The following is an 18,720-nucleotide window of genomic DNA, read 5'->3' on the forward strand; positions in this document are numbered from 1 at the left end:
TTTCCCAGAGAAGGGGGTCTCTTTCATATTTATACCCTCTGTGCCCAAAAGAGAATTTAGCACAGACTTAGTGCTAATCATGTGTTTGCTGAACATAGTCAAACAAGGCATCTTCAGGTCTAATATTGAGCTTAATTGCCAACACGCACCATTGAAATGTGATGTTGTCACTCTCATCTGCATCAGACCATGTGTTTGGTGCCACATCCATGGTGATTAAAAACTAGACACAGTTTATGGCCTCAGGGCAGCCAGTGTAGGAGGAGGCACACAGCCAATCTGACTAATACCCTGCAGTATCTGACTTGGGCAAGGCACTTGATGAGGTTACCATCTGCTAAACTGAAGAATATAGGAATAGGATTAGAGGATGTTATGATTCTGTTTAGAACAGTCTGAGTATGACTTGTTTTAAATTTCCCCTTCTGGGAACTTTGCACTTGCTAAGTTCAGAGTGCCCCTACTGTTTGTCCTCAAACTGACACAGTTTGTGCCTCATTTTCTTCAGATATCTATCAAGTGTCACCTTATTAGTGAAACTTTCCCTGGATATTTGAAATATAAAATAGAAAATGCCCATTCCTACCTCCTTCATTCTCCAATCCTTTAACTGTCCTTTTATTCTTACCCATAGAATTTATCACTTTCTGGTATATTATTTTTATTGTCATTTAAAAATTATTTATTTTTAATTGGGGGATCATTACTTTACAATATTTTGTTGACTTCTGCCATATATCAATGGCAAGCCACTCCAGTACTATTGCCTAGAAAATCCCATGGATGGAGGAGCCTGGTAGGCTGCAGTCCGTGTGGTCACTAAGGGTTGGACACGACTGAGCGACTTCACTTTCACTTTTCACTTTCACACACTGGAGAAGGCAATGGCAACCCACTCCAGTGTTCTTGCCTGGAGAATCCCAGGGACGGGGGAGCCTGGTGGGCTTCCGTCTATGGGGTCACACAGAGTCAGACACGACTGAAGTGACTTAGCAACAGCAGCAGCAGCCATATATCAACATGAATCAGCCATAGGTATATGTATTTACTCTTGAACCTCCCTCCCACCTCCCACCCCATCCCACCCCTCTAAGTTATTGTCTATTTTTCATCATGCTAATGGAAGCTCCACGAGGGCTGACAGACAAGTAACAAAATACATAAGTAAAGTATATTGTATGTCAGATGGCAATATATGACATGAAGAAAAATAGAGCAGGAAAGGGGTACAAGGAGTATTGGTGGGAGAATACTGCTTTAAATAGGGCAGTTGAGGTAGCACTTATTGAAAAGGTGAAAGTCAAGCAAAGATCTGAGGGAACTGAGGGAGCAAACTATGAGAATATGTGGAAGAGAAGCAGTCCAGGCAGAAGGAACAACAACTAAAAAGATCCTAAGGTGGGAACATGTTGGAATGTTAGAGGAATGACAAGGAAGCCAGTATAGCTAGAGCAGAATGAGTGTGGGGGAAAGTGGTAGAAGAGAGGGTCAGAGAGGACATGGGAGGCAGATGGCATATGACTTTGTCATTATTTAAAGACTAAGCTTTGCAGATTTTGAGTTGAGAAGTTGACATGATCTTAATAAAATGGCTAGGGAGTTGTAGTGTCAAGGAAGGAAGCGGTGAGACCAAATGGAGGCCCCTACAGGGATCCAGTTGAGAGGTAATGGTGGCTCAGAACAGGGGAGAAGCAGTAGACATGCTGAGAAGTAATTGAGTTCTAGATGTATTTGGAAAATAAAACTGGCCAAACTTGGTGATGAAGGGTGTGAGAGAAGAGTAAGGAATAGGAGCTTAAAAAACTGTGAGAGGAAGGGACTAGCAAAGTGAGACCAGAACCAGGAGATCTGACTCTCCCAGAAACTATATAAAAGATGGTATTACCAACAATGTATTTGTCAGATGCTGCCCAGAGGCACAGAACGATAAAAGTAGAAAAGATGACATTGGGTATGGATCTGAGTAGTCACTGGTGATGTGGACAAGGCCAGTTTGGAGCAGGGATAAGGGTGTATGCCAGACTGCAATGGAATGTCAAGAGTTTGGTCTGAAAGAAAAGGGAGAATGTATGCAGTTTCCTTGCTCTAGAAGTGTGACTGCAAAGAGATGGTAGCTAAAGGGGACCCTGAGTTTCAGGTTTGTTTTTATAAGATGAAATAGTATGAGCTTGCTTATAAGCTGAGGAAGAAAAACCAATCAGGGGGAAGATATAGGAAACAGGATAATCGATGAGTGGAAGGCCCTGGATGGGGTTGGGGATGGGATCCAGAGCCCCTGGAGATGCACTTGACTTGGAAGAAAGACTAAGACAAGAGAGAAGGATGTGTAGATGCAATAGAATGTATTGTTATGGAAAGTTGATGATACCACATCTATGACCTCTACCTGCTCTGGTAAGTGGGAGGCAGAGTCCTTCAGGTGAGAGGTAGCTTGGGAGATGTGAGGAAACCTGCTATTATTGGACAAAGTTTGAAATAGTTACTGCAGAGAATGTGTAAGTAGATAAAGACCTTTTTAAATTTCTTCTGTAGTGTACATCAAACCAGGCTTAGAAGAAGACAATGGCTTGATCCAAAGTTTGTGTGTTACTAGGTGAGAGATTGAAATTATTGAATGAACACAGGGTAAAATATAGTCAAGGAAAGAAGTGAAGACAGGGGAGAGGAGCAAATAGAGAGAAGGTAGGGGATAATATGGTGTCTAAAACACAGGAACTTCCTAAGTGAACAATGCAAAGAAATAGAGGAAAACAATAGAAAGGAAAAGACTAGACATCTCTTCAAGAAAACTAGAGATACAAAAGGAACATTTCATGCAAAGATGGACTCAATAAAAGAGAGAAATGGTATAGACATAACAGAAGCAGAAGATATTAAGAAGAGGTGTGAAGAATATACAGAAGAACTATACAAAAAAGATCTTAATGACTCAGATAACCACAGTGATGTTATTACTGCTGTTGCCACTACCATAGTTTAGCCTCAGGCCAAACTACAGGGAGGGAATACTGTCATCAGTTCAGTTCAGTTCAGTCACTCAGTTGTGTCCGAATCTCCGCGACCCCATGAATCACAGCACGCCAGGCCTCCCTGTCCATCACCAACTCCTGAAGTTCACTCAAACTCATGTCCACAGAGTCGGTGATGCCATCCAGCCATCTCATTCTCTGTCATCCCCTTCTCCTCCCGCCCCCAACCTTTCCCAGCATCAGAGTTTTTTCCAGTGAGTCAACTCATCGCATGAGGTGGCCAAAGTATTGCAGTTTCAGCTTTAGCATCAGTCCTTCCAATGAACACCCAGGATTGATCTCCTTTAGAATGGGCTGGTTGGATCTCCTTGCAGTCCAAGGGACTCTCAAGAGTCTTCTCCAGCAGCACAGTTCAAAAGCATCAATTCTTCAGCGATCAGCTTTCTTCACAGTCCAGCTCTCACATCCATACATAACCACGGGAAAAACCATAGCCTTGACTAGACGGACCTTGGTTGGCAAAGTAATGTCTCTGCTTTTTAATATATTATCAAGGTTGGTCATAACTTTCCTTCCAAGGAGTAAGCGTCTTTTAATTTCGTGGCTGCAATCAGCAATACCCATCAGCAAAAAATGGATTAGAGATTTACTGAGCATAGCTTTGCCCACCAGAGAAAGACCCAGTTTTCCCCACAGCCAGTCCCTCCCAGCAGGAAGCTTCCCAAAGCCTCTTATCCTCATCCATCAGAGGGCAGACAGAATGAAAACCACAATCACAGAAAACTAACCAAACAGATCACATGATTCACAGCCTTGTCTAACTCAGTGAAACCATGAGTCATGCCATGTAGGGCCACCCAAAATGGATGGGTCATGGTGGAGAGTTCTGAGAAACATGGTTCCCTGGAGGAGGGAATAGCAAACCACTTCAGAATTCTTGCCTTGAGAACCCCATGAACAGTATGAGAATGCAAAAAGATGTGAGCAAAGGCATAGAAGTGGGGAAAAGCATGGTAGTTTGGGTAACCAATTGAGTCTGGTTTGAATTCAGTATGTTTCAACAAGAGCTAGGCAGGGGACTAGACTGGAGAGGGCCCTGAAAATCCTGGGTCTTGTGAATGACTTACTGAATGTATAGAGAACATATTTCCTGATTTCCCAGGACAAATCTGGAATAATTACATTTTATTAAAATAAAATTGACATACAAAATTGTATGAATTCCAAATATATAGCATAATGATTTGATATTTGTGTATATTGTGAAATAATCATCACAAGTCTAGTTAACATCTGTCACCATACATAGTTACAATTTTTTTTCTTGTGATGAGAAATTTTAAGATCTACTCTCTTACAACTTTCAGACAAGTAATACAGTATTGAGCATATTCACCATGTTGTATATCTCAATGAATTATTTATTTTATAACTGGAAGTTTGTACTTTTTGACATCCTTCACTCATTTTATCTACTTCCAACTACTGCCTCTGGCAACTACCAATCTCTTCTCTGTGCCTATAAGCTCATTTAAAAAAAAATTAGATTTCATATATAAGTGAAATCATATACTATTTGTCTTTCTCTGTCTGACTTGTTCACTTGGCATAATGCTCTCCAGGTCCATCCATGTTGTTGCAAATGAAAAGATTTCACTATTTTCTATGTCAAAATAATATGCCAGTATGTGTGTGTTTGTGTGTGTGTATCACATTTTCTTTACCCATTCATTCACTGATGAACACTTTGGTAGCTTCCATATCTTGGCTAATTGTAAATAATGCTGCAGTGAACATGAGTTTGCACATACATAGTATCTTTGTTTTCTTTGGATAAATACACATAAGCAGGATTGCTGGATCATATGGTAGTTCTATTTTTTAATTTTGAGGCACCTCCATACTGTTTTACATAATGGCTTTTACATTTACATTCCCAACTGTTCACAAGGGTTCCATTTTTTCCACATCCTTGCCAGCACTTGTTATTTCTTATCTTTTTGATAATAGCCATTTTAACAGGGGTGAGGTCATATCTCATTGTGGTTTTAATTTGCATTTCCCTGATGATTAGTGATATTGAACACTTTTTCATGTACCTGTTGGACATCTGTATCTTCTTAAAACAAAGGTTGATTCACCTGAATTCACCTCTACCCATTTTTAAATCAGGTTGTTTGTTTCTTTTGATGTTGAGTTGTATGGGTTCTCTTTATATTTTATATTAACTCCTTATAGGATATATTGTTTGCAAGTATCTCCTCCCATTTGGTAAATTACTTTTTCATTTTGTTGATAGTTTCCTTTGCTGTGCAGAAGCTTTTCAGTTTGGTGTAATCCCACTTGTTTATTTTTGCTTTTGTTGCCCTTGCTTTTATTGTCAAATCCAAAACTAAGACTGATGTCAAGGAGCTTATCACCTATGTTTTCTTCTAGGAGTTTTATGGTTTCAGGTCTTATGTTCAAGGCTTTAATCCATTGTGAGTTAATTTTTTTGTGTGGTATAAAATAGTGGTCCAGTTTAATTTTTTGTTGCATGTGCCCATCCAGTTTCCCCAACACCATCTGTTAAAGAGATAGTGTCCTTTCTTCATTGTATATCTTGGGTGTTTTGTCAGAAATTAATTGACTATATATGCTTGGGATTTTTCTGGCAGCATTAATTTATGCACTATCTTATGGGTCCAGAGCATTTGACTGCTTATAAAACATTTGCACATTTATCATTTCATTTGCTTCTAGAATAAATCTGAGGTAAGCAGAACAATTTTTCTACAGATGTGGAAACTAAGCCCCAGAGTAGGGAAGAAACATGCCCAAGGCCATACAGTGAGCCAATGATAGAGCCCGAACTAGAACCCATGAGATTTCTTGTTGCCGAAGACAAGGATTTTCATATGATACCATGTTCTGCCTCATGTATGAGTAGGAGCACTGGGGAGGAGGGGGTCAAGCCCTGATTTCATATCATAGGCCTGGGCAGTGTGTGTACAGGGCTCTGTCTTACTGAGAATGGTAGCAAACCCTTAGTTGTCAGAGGCCTCAGCCCTGGCCCTCATCATACAGTTGACACTCAGGAGTGATGCAGCAAAGGCAGGGAAACGTGGCTGGGTCAATAGGAGGAACAGAGCTCTTCTCAATTCTCTATTTTTGCTGGTATTTTCTAAACCTTAAAGGGGCTTCATTGTTCTAGCCACAGGGAAACCCTGCTCTTCCATGTATAAGCCATCTTATTTTTTAAGACATCTTCTCAATGAGATGCAAGATGAACAACCATCTGTTTCATCCTGGTACCATCTGAGCTAGTCACAGATGACATTAGCTTCCAGACACTACTCTACTTGCTAGCTCCTATTTTGCCAGTCTACTGCCAGCACAAGATGCCTCCTCCCAGTAGAAAAGTGGAGCATGGGCTGATGGCAGTGTCTGCTCAAGTGACCCCTTCAGTGCCTTCAGCTGCAGTACCTTCACCTCCTTGACCCTCACAACACCATCTTCCCTCCATTTTACCACCTGTTACTAGGCTTCACCTAGAAATGCAGAACCTCCATTATAGCCTTATTGTGTGCTTGCAGATGTGACATTCCTAGAACATTATGGTTTGACCCCAGAGAATCTCCCATTCTTTCATGCAAAAAATATTCATTCAGATCTACTCCAAGGCAGAAACTGCAAGGTCCTGAGAGAAGCAGAAGAGATTAAGACAAGATGCCAAGAATACACACAAAAAAATTGTAAAATAATGTTCTTAATAACCGGGATAAACATGATGGTGTGGTCACTCACCTGGAGCCAAACATCCTGGAGTGTGAAATCAAGTGGGCCTTAGGAAGCATCACTACAAACAAAGCTACTGGAGGTGATGAAATTCCAGCTAAGCTATTTCAAATCCTAAAAGATGATGCTGTTGAAGTGCTGCACTCAATATGCCAGAAAATTTGGAAAACTCAGCAGTGGCCACAGGACTGGAAAGGTCAGTTTACATTACAATCCAAAGAAGGGCAATGCCAAAGAATATTCAAACTGCATTTATTGCTTACTAGTAAGTAACTATAGTTACTAGCAACTCAACAACAGCAAATTCTATGGCTGGTTCTGTGTTTTCAGTTTAGTTCAGTTGCTCAGCCATGTCCGACTTTGCAACCCCATGGACTGCAGAATGCCATGATTGCCTGTCCCTCACCATCTCCTAGAGCTTAAACTCATGTCCATTGAATCAGTAATGCATCCAACCATCTCATCCTCTGTCGTCCCTGTCTCCTCCTGCCTTCAATCTTTTCCAATGAGTCGGCACTTTGCATCAGGTATCCAAAGTATTGGAGTTTCAACTTCAGCATCAGTCCTTCCAATGAATATTCAGGGTTGATTTCCTTCAGGATTGGCTGGTTTGATCTCCTTACAACCCAAGGTACTCTCAAGAGTCTTCTCCAACACCATAGTTCAAAAGCATCAATTCTTCGGTGCTCAGCCTTCTTTATGGTCCAACTTTCACATCCATACCTGACTACTGGAAAAACCATAGCTTTGACTATATGGACCTTTGTCAGCAAAGTGATGCCTCTGCTTTTTAATACACTCTCTAGGTTTGTCATAGCTTTTCTTCCAAGGAGCAAGCAAATTTTCATTTCATGGCTGTAGTCACCATCTGTAGTGATTTTGGAGCCCAAGAAAATAAAGTCTGTCACTGTTTCCATTGTTTCCCCATCTATTTGCCATGAAGTGATAGGACTGGATGCCATAATCTTAGTTTTTTGAATGTTGAGTTAAAACTAACTCAAAAAGCCAGCTTTTTCACTCTCCTCTTTCACTTTCTTTTTTTTAAATTTATTTATTTTAATTGGAGGCTAATTACTTTACATTATCGTATTGGTTTTGCCATACATTAACATGAATCTGCCCTGGGTGTACATGTGTTCCCCATTTTGAACCCCCCTCCCACCACCCTCCCTATCCCATCCCTCTGGTTCATCCCAGTGCACCAGCCCCGAGCATCCTGTATCACGCATCGAACCTGGCTCTTTAGTTCCTCCTCACTTTCTGCCGTAATGGTGGTGTTATCAGCATATCTGAGGTTATTGCTATTTCTCCTGGCAACCCTGATTCCAGCTTGTGCTTCATCCAGCCCAGCATTTCACACGATGTACTCTGCATATAAGTTAAATAAGCAGGGTGAGAATATACAGCCTTGATGTACTCCTTTCCCAATTTTGAACCAGTCCATTGTTTGATATGTGGTTCTACGTATTGCTTACTGACCTGGATACAGGTTTCTCAGGAGGCACATGAGGTACTCTGGTATTCCCATCACTAAGAATTTTCCACAGTTTGTAGGGATCCACACACTCAAAGACTTTAGTATAGTCAATGAAGCAGAACTATATGTTTTTCTGAAATTCCCTTGCTTTTTCTATGATCCAACCGATGTTGGCAATTTGGTCTCTGGTTCCTCTGCCTTTCCTAAATCCAGCTTATACATCTGGAAGTTCTTGGTTCATGTATTGTTGAAACCTAGCTTGCAGGATTTTCAGCATGAACTTTCTAGCATTTGAAATGAGTGCAATTATGCCGATGTTTGAACATTCTTTGGCATTGCCCTTCTTTGGATTGGAAAAGGACTTATGCCAGCACGCTGCAGCTCTGAGGACTGTTGTAGTCAGTGTCTCTGACGTTTCAGCAAGCCACTGTCAACCCATGTCTCCGCCAGAGATTCCTGGACATTCACAGGTAAGTCTGGTTCAGTCTCTTGTGGAGTCACTGCTCCTTTCTCCTGGGTTCTGGTGCAGCAAGGTTTCGTTTGTTCCCTCCAAGAATCTGTTTCCCAGTCCTTTGGAATTTCTGTAATCAAATGCACTGACCTTCAAATTCCCTGGGATTCTCAGGCCCTCTGTCGAATCCCCAGGTTGGGAAATCTGTTGTGGGCCCTAGAACTTTTGCAACTGTGTGAGAACTTCTTTGGTATAATTGTTCTCCGGTTTGTGGGTCATCTGTTCAGCAGCTCTAAGTGTAGACCTAATGGAAACCTCCTTCAAGAGGACTTACGCCACACACCGCTCATCCGAGGACTATTGTGGCCAGAGTCCCTGTCCCTGTGGCAGGTCACTGCTGGCCCATGCCTCCACAGGAGACAGTCAAACACTCAAAGGCAGGACTGGCTCAGTCTCTTGTGGAGGTCACTGCTCGTTTCTCTAGGTCCTGGTGTGCATGAGGTTTTGATTGTGCCCTCAAAGCATCTCTGGTGGGTATGAGATTTGATTTTAAACATTTGCGCCCCTGCTACCAACTTGTTGGGGATTCTCCTTTGTCCTTGGATGTGGAATATCTTTCTTTTGTGGGGTGTGACATTCTTCTGTCAATGGTTGTTCAGGGGCTAGTAGTGATTTTGGTGAACAGTATGAAAAGGTAAAAATATAAGACACTGAAAAATGAACTTCCCAGGTTGTTAGGTGACCAATATGCTAAATATGCTACTGGAAAAGACCAGAAAATAGCTCCAGAAGGAATGAAGAGTTTGAGCCAAAGCTGAAACAACACCCAGATGTGGATGTGTCTAGTGGTGAACGTAAATTTCGAAGCTGTAAGAACAACATTGCATAGGAACCTGGAATGCTAGGTTCATGAATCAAGGTAAATTGGAAGTGGCCAAACAGGAGATAGCAAGAGTGACCATCAGCATTTTAGGAATCAGTGAACTAAAATGGACTGGAATCAGTTCAGTTCAGTTTAGTCACTCAGTCGTGTTCGACTCTCCGCGACCCCATGAATCACAGCACGGCAGGCCCCCCTGTCCATCACCAACTCCCAGAGTTCACTCAAACTCATGTCCACAGAGTCGGTGATGCCATCCAGCCACCTCATTCTCCATCGTCCCCGTCTCCTCCTACCCCCAATCGCTCCCAGCATCAGACTCTTTTCCAGTGAGTCAACTCGTCGCATGAGGTGGCCAAAGTATTGCAGTTTCAGCTTTAGCTTAAGTCCTTCCAATGATCACCCAGGATTGATTTCCTTTAGAATGGACTGGTTGGATCTCCTTGCAGTCCAAGGGACTCTTAAGAGTCTTCTCCAGCACCACAGTTCAAAAGCATCAATTCTTCGGTGATCAGCTTTCTTCACAGTCCAACTCTCATATCCATACATGACCACGGGAACAACCATAGCCTTGACTAGAAGGACCTTTGTTGGCAAAGTAATATCTCTGCTTTTTAATATATTATCAAGGTTGTTCATAACTTTCCTTCCAAGGAGTAAGCGTCTTTTAATTTCCTGGCTGCAATCAGCATCTGCAGTGATTTTGGAGCCACCCCCCCCCCCCAAATAAAGTCTGACACTGTTTCCACTGTTTTTCCATCTATTTCCCATGAAGTAATGGGACCAGATGCCATGATCTTTGTTTTCTGAATGTTGAACTTCAAGCCAACCTTTTTACTCTCCTCTTTCACTTTCATCAAGAGGCTTTTGAGTTCCTCTTCACTTTCTGCCATAAGGGTAGTGTCATCTGCATATCTGAGGTTATTGATATTTCTCCAAGCAATCTTGATTCCAGCTTGTGCTTCTTCCAGTCCAGCGTTCCTCATGATGTACTCTGCATATAAGTTAAATAAGCAAGGTGACAATATACAGCCTTGATGCACTCCTTTTCCTATTTGGAACCAGTCTGTTGTTCCATGTCCAGTTCTGACTGTTGCTTCCTGACCTGCATACAGGTTTCTCAAGAGGCAGGTCAGGTGGTCTGGTATTCCCATCTCTTTCAGAATGTTCCAGTTTATTGAGATCCACACAGTCAAAGGCTTTGGCATAGTCAATGAAGCAGAAATAGATGTTTTTCTGGAACTCTCTTGCTTTCTCCATGATCCAGCGGATGTTGGCAATTTTATCTCCGGTGCCTCTGCCGTTTCTAAAACCTGCTTGAACATCTGGGACTTCACGGTTCACATATTGCTGAAGCCTGGCTTGGAGAATTTTGAGCATGACTTTACTAGCCTGTAAGATGAGTGCAATTGTGCGGTAGTTTGAGCATTCTTTGGCATTGCCTTTCTTTGGGATTGGGATGAAGACTGACCTTTTCCAGTCCTGTGGCCACTGCTGAGTTTTCCAAATTTGCTGGCATATTGAGTGCAGCACTTTCACAGCATCATCTTTCAAGATTTGAAATAGCTCAACTGGAATTCCATCACCTCCACTAGCTTTGTTCGCAGTGATGCTTTCTAAGGCCCACTTGACTTCACATTCCAAGATGTATGGCTCTAAGTCAGTGATCACGTTATCGTGATTATCTTGGTCGTGAAGATCTTTTTTGTACAGTTCTTCTGTGTATTCTTGCCACCTCTTCTTAATATCTTCTGCTTCTGTTAGGTCCATACCATTTCTGTCCGTTATCGAGCCCATCTTTGCATGAAATGTTCCCTTGGAATCTCTAATTTTCTTGAAGAGATCTCTTGTTTTTCCTATTCTGTTGTTTTCCTCTATTTCTTTGCATTGATCACTGAGGAAGGCTTTCTTATCTCTCCTTGCTATTCTTTGGAACTCTGCATTCAGATGCTTATATCTTTCCTTTTCTCCTTTGTTTTTCGCTTCTCTTCTTTTCACAGGTATTTGTCAGGCCTCCTCAGGCAGCCATTTTGCTTTTTTGCATTTCTTTTCCATGGGGATGGTCTTGGTCCCTGTCTCCTGAATGGGCGAGTTTAATTCAGATAACCGGTCGGTGGCGGCTCTTAGAGGGAGAACTGGCCTTGAGCGCCCCAGGGCAAACTGAGGGCGCAAACTTAAGATAGCGAAGCAGACGCTGTAGCTAAAAGGCAAAAAGGCTGCGAAAAGCCCCAACCTAAGACTCCTCCAGCCCTGCTCACAGAACAAAGGACTGAGCAGAGCGAGCCAGCAGGAGGCAGCCCATCCCCCAGCCCCTGCTGACACAGGCAGGGAGGGCAGCCAGCGCCAGAAGGGGCAGCCGCAGCCCCAGAGGGGCTTCCCATACCAAGCTTCAGGCAGGCTTCCTTGCTAAACAAGACTTATTGGGTTCAGGCTGGTCGATATCCGCCTGAGAAATATGCCAGTTGTACACCCAGGAAACTGAGTGGCAGGGACTGGGAAGGCGATAAGTCACAGCGACCATGCTCGCCAAACGCCTGGTCACCTGAGCTGCTCGGACCGGGGAAGGAACAAAACGCAGGCCTAGCCAAGTCTGCGCCTTTGTGGAGTACCTGAGGACCTGAACCTGAGCCACTCAGACCTGGGAAGTGCATGCAACCCAGCGCCGGCCGCGGACAGCTCCTGACAGAGCAACCTAGAGCCTGAGCAGCAAAAACAGGGAAAGCACACACACCGCAAGTGGGAGCATTCCCAGTGTAGCCGAGACACTGAGAGCACTCCCCACAGATGCCAGGGATATTTGTTAGCTGCGTTCCTCCCTCCCCACAGCAGGACTGAACAGGTAAGCCGGGGGAAAAAAAAGTGTCCACCACTGCATCCTGGTGTCAGGACGGGAATTAGACACTGAGGAGACCAGAAAACAGAAGAGCTTTCTCAACAGAAGGAATTGCCTTGGAAGTAACAGAGGGAGAAGCCTTGAGCCTCCTGCAAGAATAAGACTGAAAACCAGAGGCAGAGGCTTAAGACCAAATCCTGAGAACACCAGAGATCTCCTGTTCCAGAGAACATTGATTGATAGGTACTCATTAAAGGCCTTCATACGTTCACTGAGACCAGGCACCACCCAACTGTTAACAAGTTTCAGTGAAAGACATACTACGCAAACTATCCAGCAACACAGGAGAATAGCACTGAGCTTCAATATACAGGCTGCCCAAAGCCACTCCAAACCCACTGACATCTCAAACTCATTACTGGACACTTCATTGCACTCCAGGGAGAAGAAATCCAGATCCACCCACCAGAACTTCGACACAAGCTTCCCTAACCAGGGAACCTTGTCAAGTCACCCATCCAACCCCACACACAACGAGGTAACTACATAATAAAGAGAACTCCACAAACTGCCAGAAGACAGAAAGGCCACCCCAAGCACAGCAATATAAGCAAGATGAAGAGGCAGAGACATGTCCAGCAAGTAAAGGAACAGGATAAATGCCCACCAACACAAACAAAAGAGGAAGATATAGGGAACCTACCCGATAAAGAATTTCGAATTTTAATTGTGAAAATGATGCAAAATCTGGAAAGCAAAATGGAGTTACAGATAAATAAACTGGAGAAAAGGATTGAGAATATGCAAGAAATGTTTAATAAGGAATTAGAGGAAATAAAAAAGTGTCAATATATAATGAATAATGCAATAGATGAGATCAGAAACACTCTGGAGGGAACAAACAGTAGAATAACGGAGGCAGAAGACAGGATAAGCGAGCTAGAAGACAGAATTGTAGAAATAAATGAAACAGAGACGGAAAAAGAGAAACGAATTAAAAGAAACAAGGACAATATTAGAGACTTATGGGACAATATTAAACGCACCAATGTTCGAATCATAGGAGTCCCAGAAGAAGAAGACAAAAAGAAAAACCATGAGAGAATACTTGAGGAAATGATAGTTGAAAATTTCCCTAAAACGGGGAAGGAAATAATCACCCAAGTCCAAGAAACACAGAGAGTCCCTAACAGGATAAACCCAAGGCGAAATACTCCAAGACACATATTAATCAAATTAACAAAGATCAAACACAAAGAACAAATATTAAAAGCAGCAAGGGAAAAACAACAAATAACACACAAGGGGATCCCCATAAGGATAACAGCTGATCTTTCAACAGAAACTCTTCAGGCCAGGAGGTAATGGCAAGACATACTTAAAGTGATGAAAGAAAGTAACCTACAGCCCAGATTACTATACCCAGCAAGGATCTCATTCAAATATGAAGGAAAAATCAAAAGCTTTACAGACAATCAAAAGCTGAGAGAATTCAGCATCACCAAACTAGCTCTCCAACAAATACTAAAGGATCTTCTCTAGACAGGAAACATAGAAAGGTTATATAAACTCAAATGGAAAACAATAAAGAAAATGGCAATGGGATCATACTTATCAATAGTCACCTTAAACATAAATGGGTTGAATGCCCAAACCAAAAGACAAAGGCTGGCTGAATCGATACAAAAACAAGACCCCCATATATGTTGTCTACAAGAGACCCACCTCAAAACGAGGGACACATACAGACTGAAAGTGAAGGGCTGGAAAAAGATATTCCACTCAAACAGAGACCAAAAGAAAGCAGGAATAGCAATACTCAGATCAGATAAAATAGATTTTAACACAAAGGCTGTGAAAAGAGACAAAGAAGGACACTACATAATGATCAAAGGATCAATCCAAGAAGAAGATACAAAATTATAAATATTTATGCACCCAACATAGGAGTACCGCAATATGTAAGACAATTACTAACAAGTATGAAAGTGGAAATTAACAATAACACAATAATAGTGGGAGACTTTAATACCCCACTCACTCCTATGGATAGATCAACTAAAAAGAAAATTAACAAGGAAACACAAACTTTAAATGATACAATAGACCAGTTAGACCTAATAGATCTCTATAGGACATTTCACCCCAAAACAATGAATTTCACCTTTTTCTCAAGCACACACGGAAACTTTTCCAGGACAGATCACATCCTGGGCCATAAATCTAGCCTTGGTAAATTCAAAAAAATTGAAATCATTCCAAGCATCTTTTCTGACCACAATGCAGTAAGATTAGATCTCAATTACAGGAGAAAAACTATTAAAAATGACAATATATGTAGGCTGAACAACACGCTGCTGAATAATGAACAAATCATAGAAGAAATCAAAAGAGAAATCAAAGTATGCATAGAAATGAATGAAAATGAAAACACAACAACGCAAAACCTCTGGGACACTGTAAAAGCAGTGCTAAGGGGGAAGTTCATAGCAATACAGGCACACCTCAAGAAACAAGAAAAAAATTAATTAAATAACCTAACTCTACATCTAAAGAAACTAGAAAAGGAAGAAATGAAGAACCTCAGGGTCAATAGACGGAAAGAAATCGTAAAAATTAGGGCAGAGATAAATGCAACAGAAACAAAAGAGACCATAGCAGAAATCAACATAGCCAAAAGCTGGTTCTTTGAGAAGGTAAATAAAATTGACAAACCATTAGCCAGACTCATCAAGAAACAAAGGGAGAAGAACCAAATCAATAAAATTAGAAATGAAAATGGAGAGATCACAAGTGACAGCACAGAAATACCAAGGATTATTAGAGAATACTATCAGCAATTATATGGCAATAAAATGAATAACTTGGAAGAAATGGACAAATTCTTAGAAAAGTATAACTTTCCAAAAAGGAACCAGGAAGAAATAGAAAATCTGAACAGACCCATCACAAGCACGGAATTAGAGGCTGTAATTAGAAATCTTCCAGCAAACAAAAGCCGAGGTCCAGACGGCTTCACAGCTGAATTCTACCAAAAATTTAGAGAAGAGCTAACACCTATTCTACTCAAACTCTTCCAGAAAATTGCTGAGGATGGGAAACTTCCAAACTCATTCTATGAGGCCAACATCACCCTAATCCCAAAACCTGGTAAAGATACCACACATAAAAGAACACTACAGACCAATATCACTGATGAACATAGATGCAAAAATCGTTAACAAAATTCTAGCAATCAGAATCCAACAACACATTAAGAGGATCATACATCATGACCAAGTGGGCTTTATCCCAGGAATGCAAGGATTCTACAATATCCACAAATCAAACAACGTAATACACCACATTAACCAACTGAAAAATAAAAATCATATGATTATCTCAATAGATGCAGAGAAAGCCTTCGACAAAATTCAACATCCATTTATGATAAAAACCCTCCGGAAAGTGGGAATAGAAGGGACATATCTCAACATAGAGCAGAAAAAGACATAAAAGGAATACAAATTGGAAAAGAAGAAGTAAAACTTTCACTATTCGCTTATGACATGATCCTCTACACAGAAAACCCTAAAGACTCTACCAGAAAACTACTAGAGCTAATCAATGAATACAGTAAAGTTGCAGGATATAAAATCAACACAGAAATCCCTTGCATTCCTATACACTAATAATGAGAAAATAGAAAGAGAAATTAAGGAAACTATCCCATTCACTGTTGCAAGGCAAAGAATTAAATACTTAGGAATATATCTACCTAAGGAAACAAAAGACTTGTACATAGAAAACTATAAAACACTAGTGAAAGTAATCAGAGAGGACACTAGTAGATGGAGAAATATACCGTGTTCGTGGATTGGAAGAATAAATATTGTGAAAATGAGTATACTACCCAAAGTAATTTATACATTCAATACAATCCCTATCAAGCTACCAAAGATATTTTTCACAGAACTAGAACAAATAATCTCACAATTTGTATGGAAATACAAAAAACCTCGAATAGCCAAAGCAATCTTGAAGAAGATTGGAACTGGAGGAATTAACCTGCCGGACTTCAGGCTCTACTACAAAGCCACAGTCATCAAGACAGTATGGTACTGGCATAAAGAAAGAAATATAGATCAATGGAACAAAACAGAAAGCCCAGAGATAAATCCACGCACCTATGGACACCTTATCTTTGACAAAGGAGGCAAGAATATAAAATGGAGAAAAAACAGTCTCTTTAACAAGTGGTGCTGGGAAAACTGGTCAGCCACTTGTAAAAGAATGAAACTAGAACACGTCCTAACACCATACACCAAAATAAAGTCAAAATGGATTAGAGAGCTAAATGTAAGACCAGATTCTATAAAACTCCTAGAGGAGAACATAAGCAAAACACTCTCCGACATAAATCGCAGCAGGATCCTCCAAGACCCACCTCCCAGAATACTGGAAATAAAAGTAAAAATAAACAAATGGGACATAATTAAAATTAAAAGCTTCTGCACAACAAAGGAAACTATAAGTAAGATGAAAAGACAGCCTTCAGAATGGGAGAAAATAATAACAAATGAAGCAACTGACGAAGGATTAATCTCTAAAATATACAAGCTGCTCCTGTAGCTCAATTCCAGAAAAATAAATGACCCAATCAAAAAATGGGCCAAAGAACTAAACAGACATTTCTCCAAAGAAGACATACAGATGGCTAACAAACACATGAAAAAATGCTCAACATCCCCCATAATCAGAAAAATGCAAATCAAAACTACAATGAGATACCATTTCACACCTGTCAGAATGGCTGCTATCCAAAAGTCTACATGCAATTAATGCTGGAGAGGGTGTGGAGAAAAGGGAACCCTCTTACACTGTTGGTGGGAATGCAAAGTAGTACAGCCACTATGGAGAACAGTGTGGAGATTCCTCAAAAAAACTGTATATAGAACTGCCATATGATCCAGCAATCGCACTCCTGGGCATATACACCGAGGAAACCAAAATTGAAAGAGACACATGTACTCCAATGTTCATTGCAGCACTGTTTATAATAGCCAGGACATGAAAGCAACCTTGATGTCCATTTGCAGATGAATGGATAAGAAAGCTTTGGTACAATGGAGTATTTTTCAGCCATCAGAAAGAATGCATTTGAATCAGTTCTAACGAGGTGGATGAAACTGGAGCCTATTATACAGAGTGAAGTAAGCCAGAAAGTAAAACATCAATACAGTATACTAATGCGTATATATGGAATTTAGCAAGATGGTAACCTTAACCCTGTATATGAGACTGCAAAAGAGACATAGGTGTATAGAACAGTCTTTGGGACTCTGTGGGAGAGGGTGAAGGTGGGATGATTTGGCAGAAAGGCATTATAGCGTGTATATTATCATATGTGAAATGAATCACCAGTCTAGGTTCGACGCATGATGCAGGAGCTTGGGGCTGGTTCACGAGGATGACCTGGAGGGAGGATATGGGGAAGAGGGAGGTGGGAGGGGGTTCAAGAAAGGGAACACATGTATACCCGGGGCGGATTCGTGTCAATCTATGGCAAAACCAACCAATATATTAATGTAAGGTAATTTGCCTCCAATAAAATAAAAAAAAAAAAATTCAGATCACCATTATATCTACTACTGTGGTCAAGAACCCCTTAGAAGAAATGGAGTAGCCCTCATAGTCAACGAAAGAATCCAAAATGCAGTACTTGGATGCAATCTCAAAATGACAAAATGATCTCAGTTTGATTCCAAGGCAAACCACTCAATATCACAGTAATCCAAGTCTATGTCCCAACAACTAATGCCAAAGAAACTTAAGTTGAACTGTTCTATGAAGACCTACAATACCTTCTAGAACCAACACCAAAAAGAGATGTCCCTTTCATCATAGGGGTCTGGAATGCAGGAAGTCAAGAAATACCTGGAGTAACAAGCAAGTTGGTTTTGGAGTACAAAATGAAACAGGGCAAAGGCTAACAGAGTTTTGCCAAGAGAATGCACTGGTCATAGCAAACACCCTCTTCCAACAACACAAGAGGCGACTCTACACATGGACATTATCAGATGGTCAATATCAAAACCAGATTCTATTCTTTGTAGCCGAAGATGGATAAACTCTATACAGTCAGCAAAAACAAGACTGGGAGCTGACTGTGGGTCATATCATGAACTCCTTATTGCAAAATTCAGACTTATATTGAAGAAAGTAAGGAAAACCACTAGGCCATTCAGGTATGACCTAAATCAAATCCCTTACAATTACACAGTGGAAGTGACAAATATATTCAAGGGATAAGATCTGATAGACAGAGTGCCTGAAGAACTATGGACGGAGGTT

This window comes from Moschus berezovskii, chromosome X (assembly GCF_049115385.1).
Source record: "Moschus berezovskii isolate FMDL1 chromosome X, NW_MosBer_1.0, whole genome shotgun sequence".
Lineage (NCBI taxonomy): Eukaryota > Metazoa > Chordata > Mammalia > Artiodactyla > Moschidae > Moschus > Moschus berezovskii.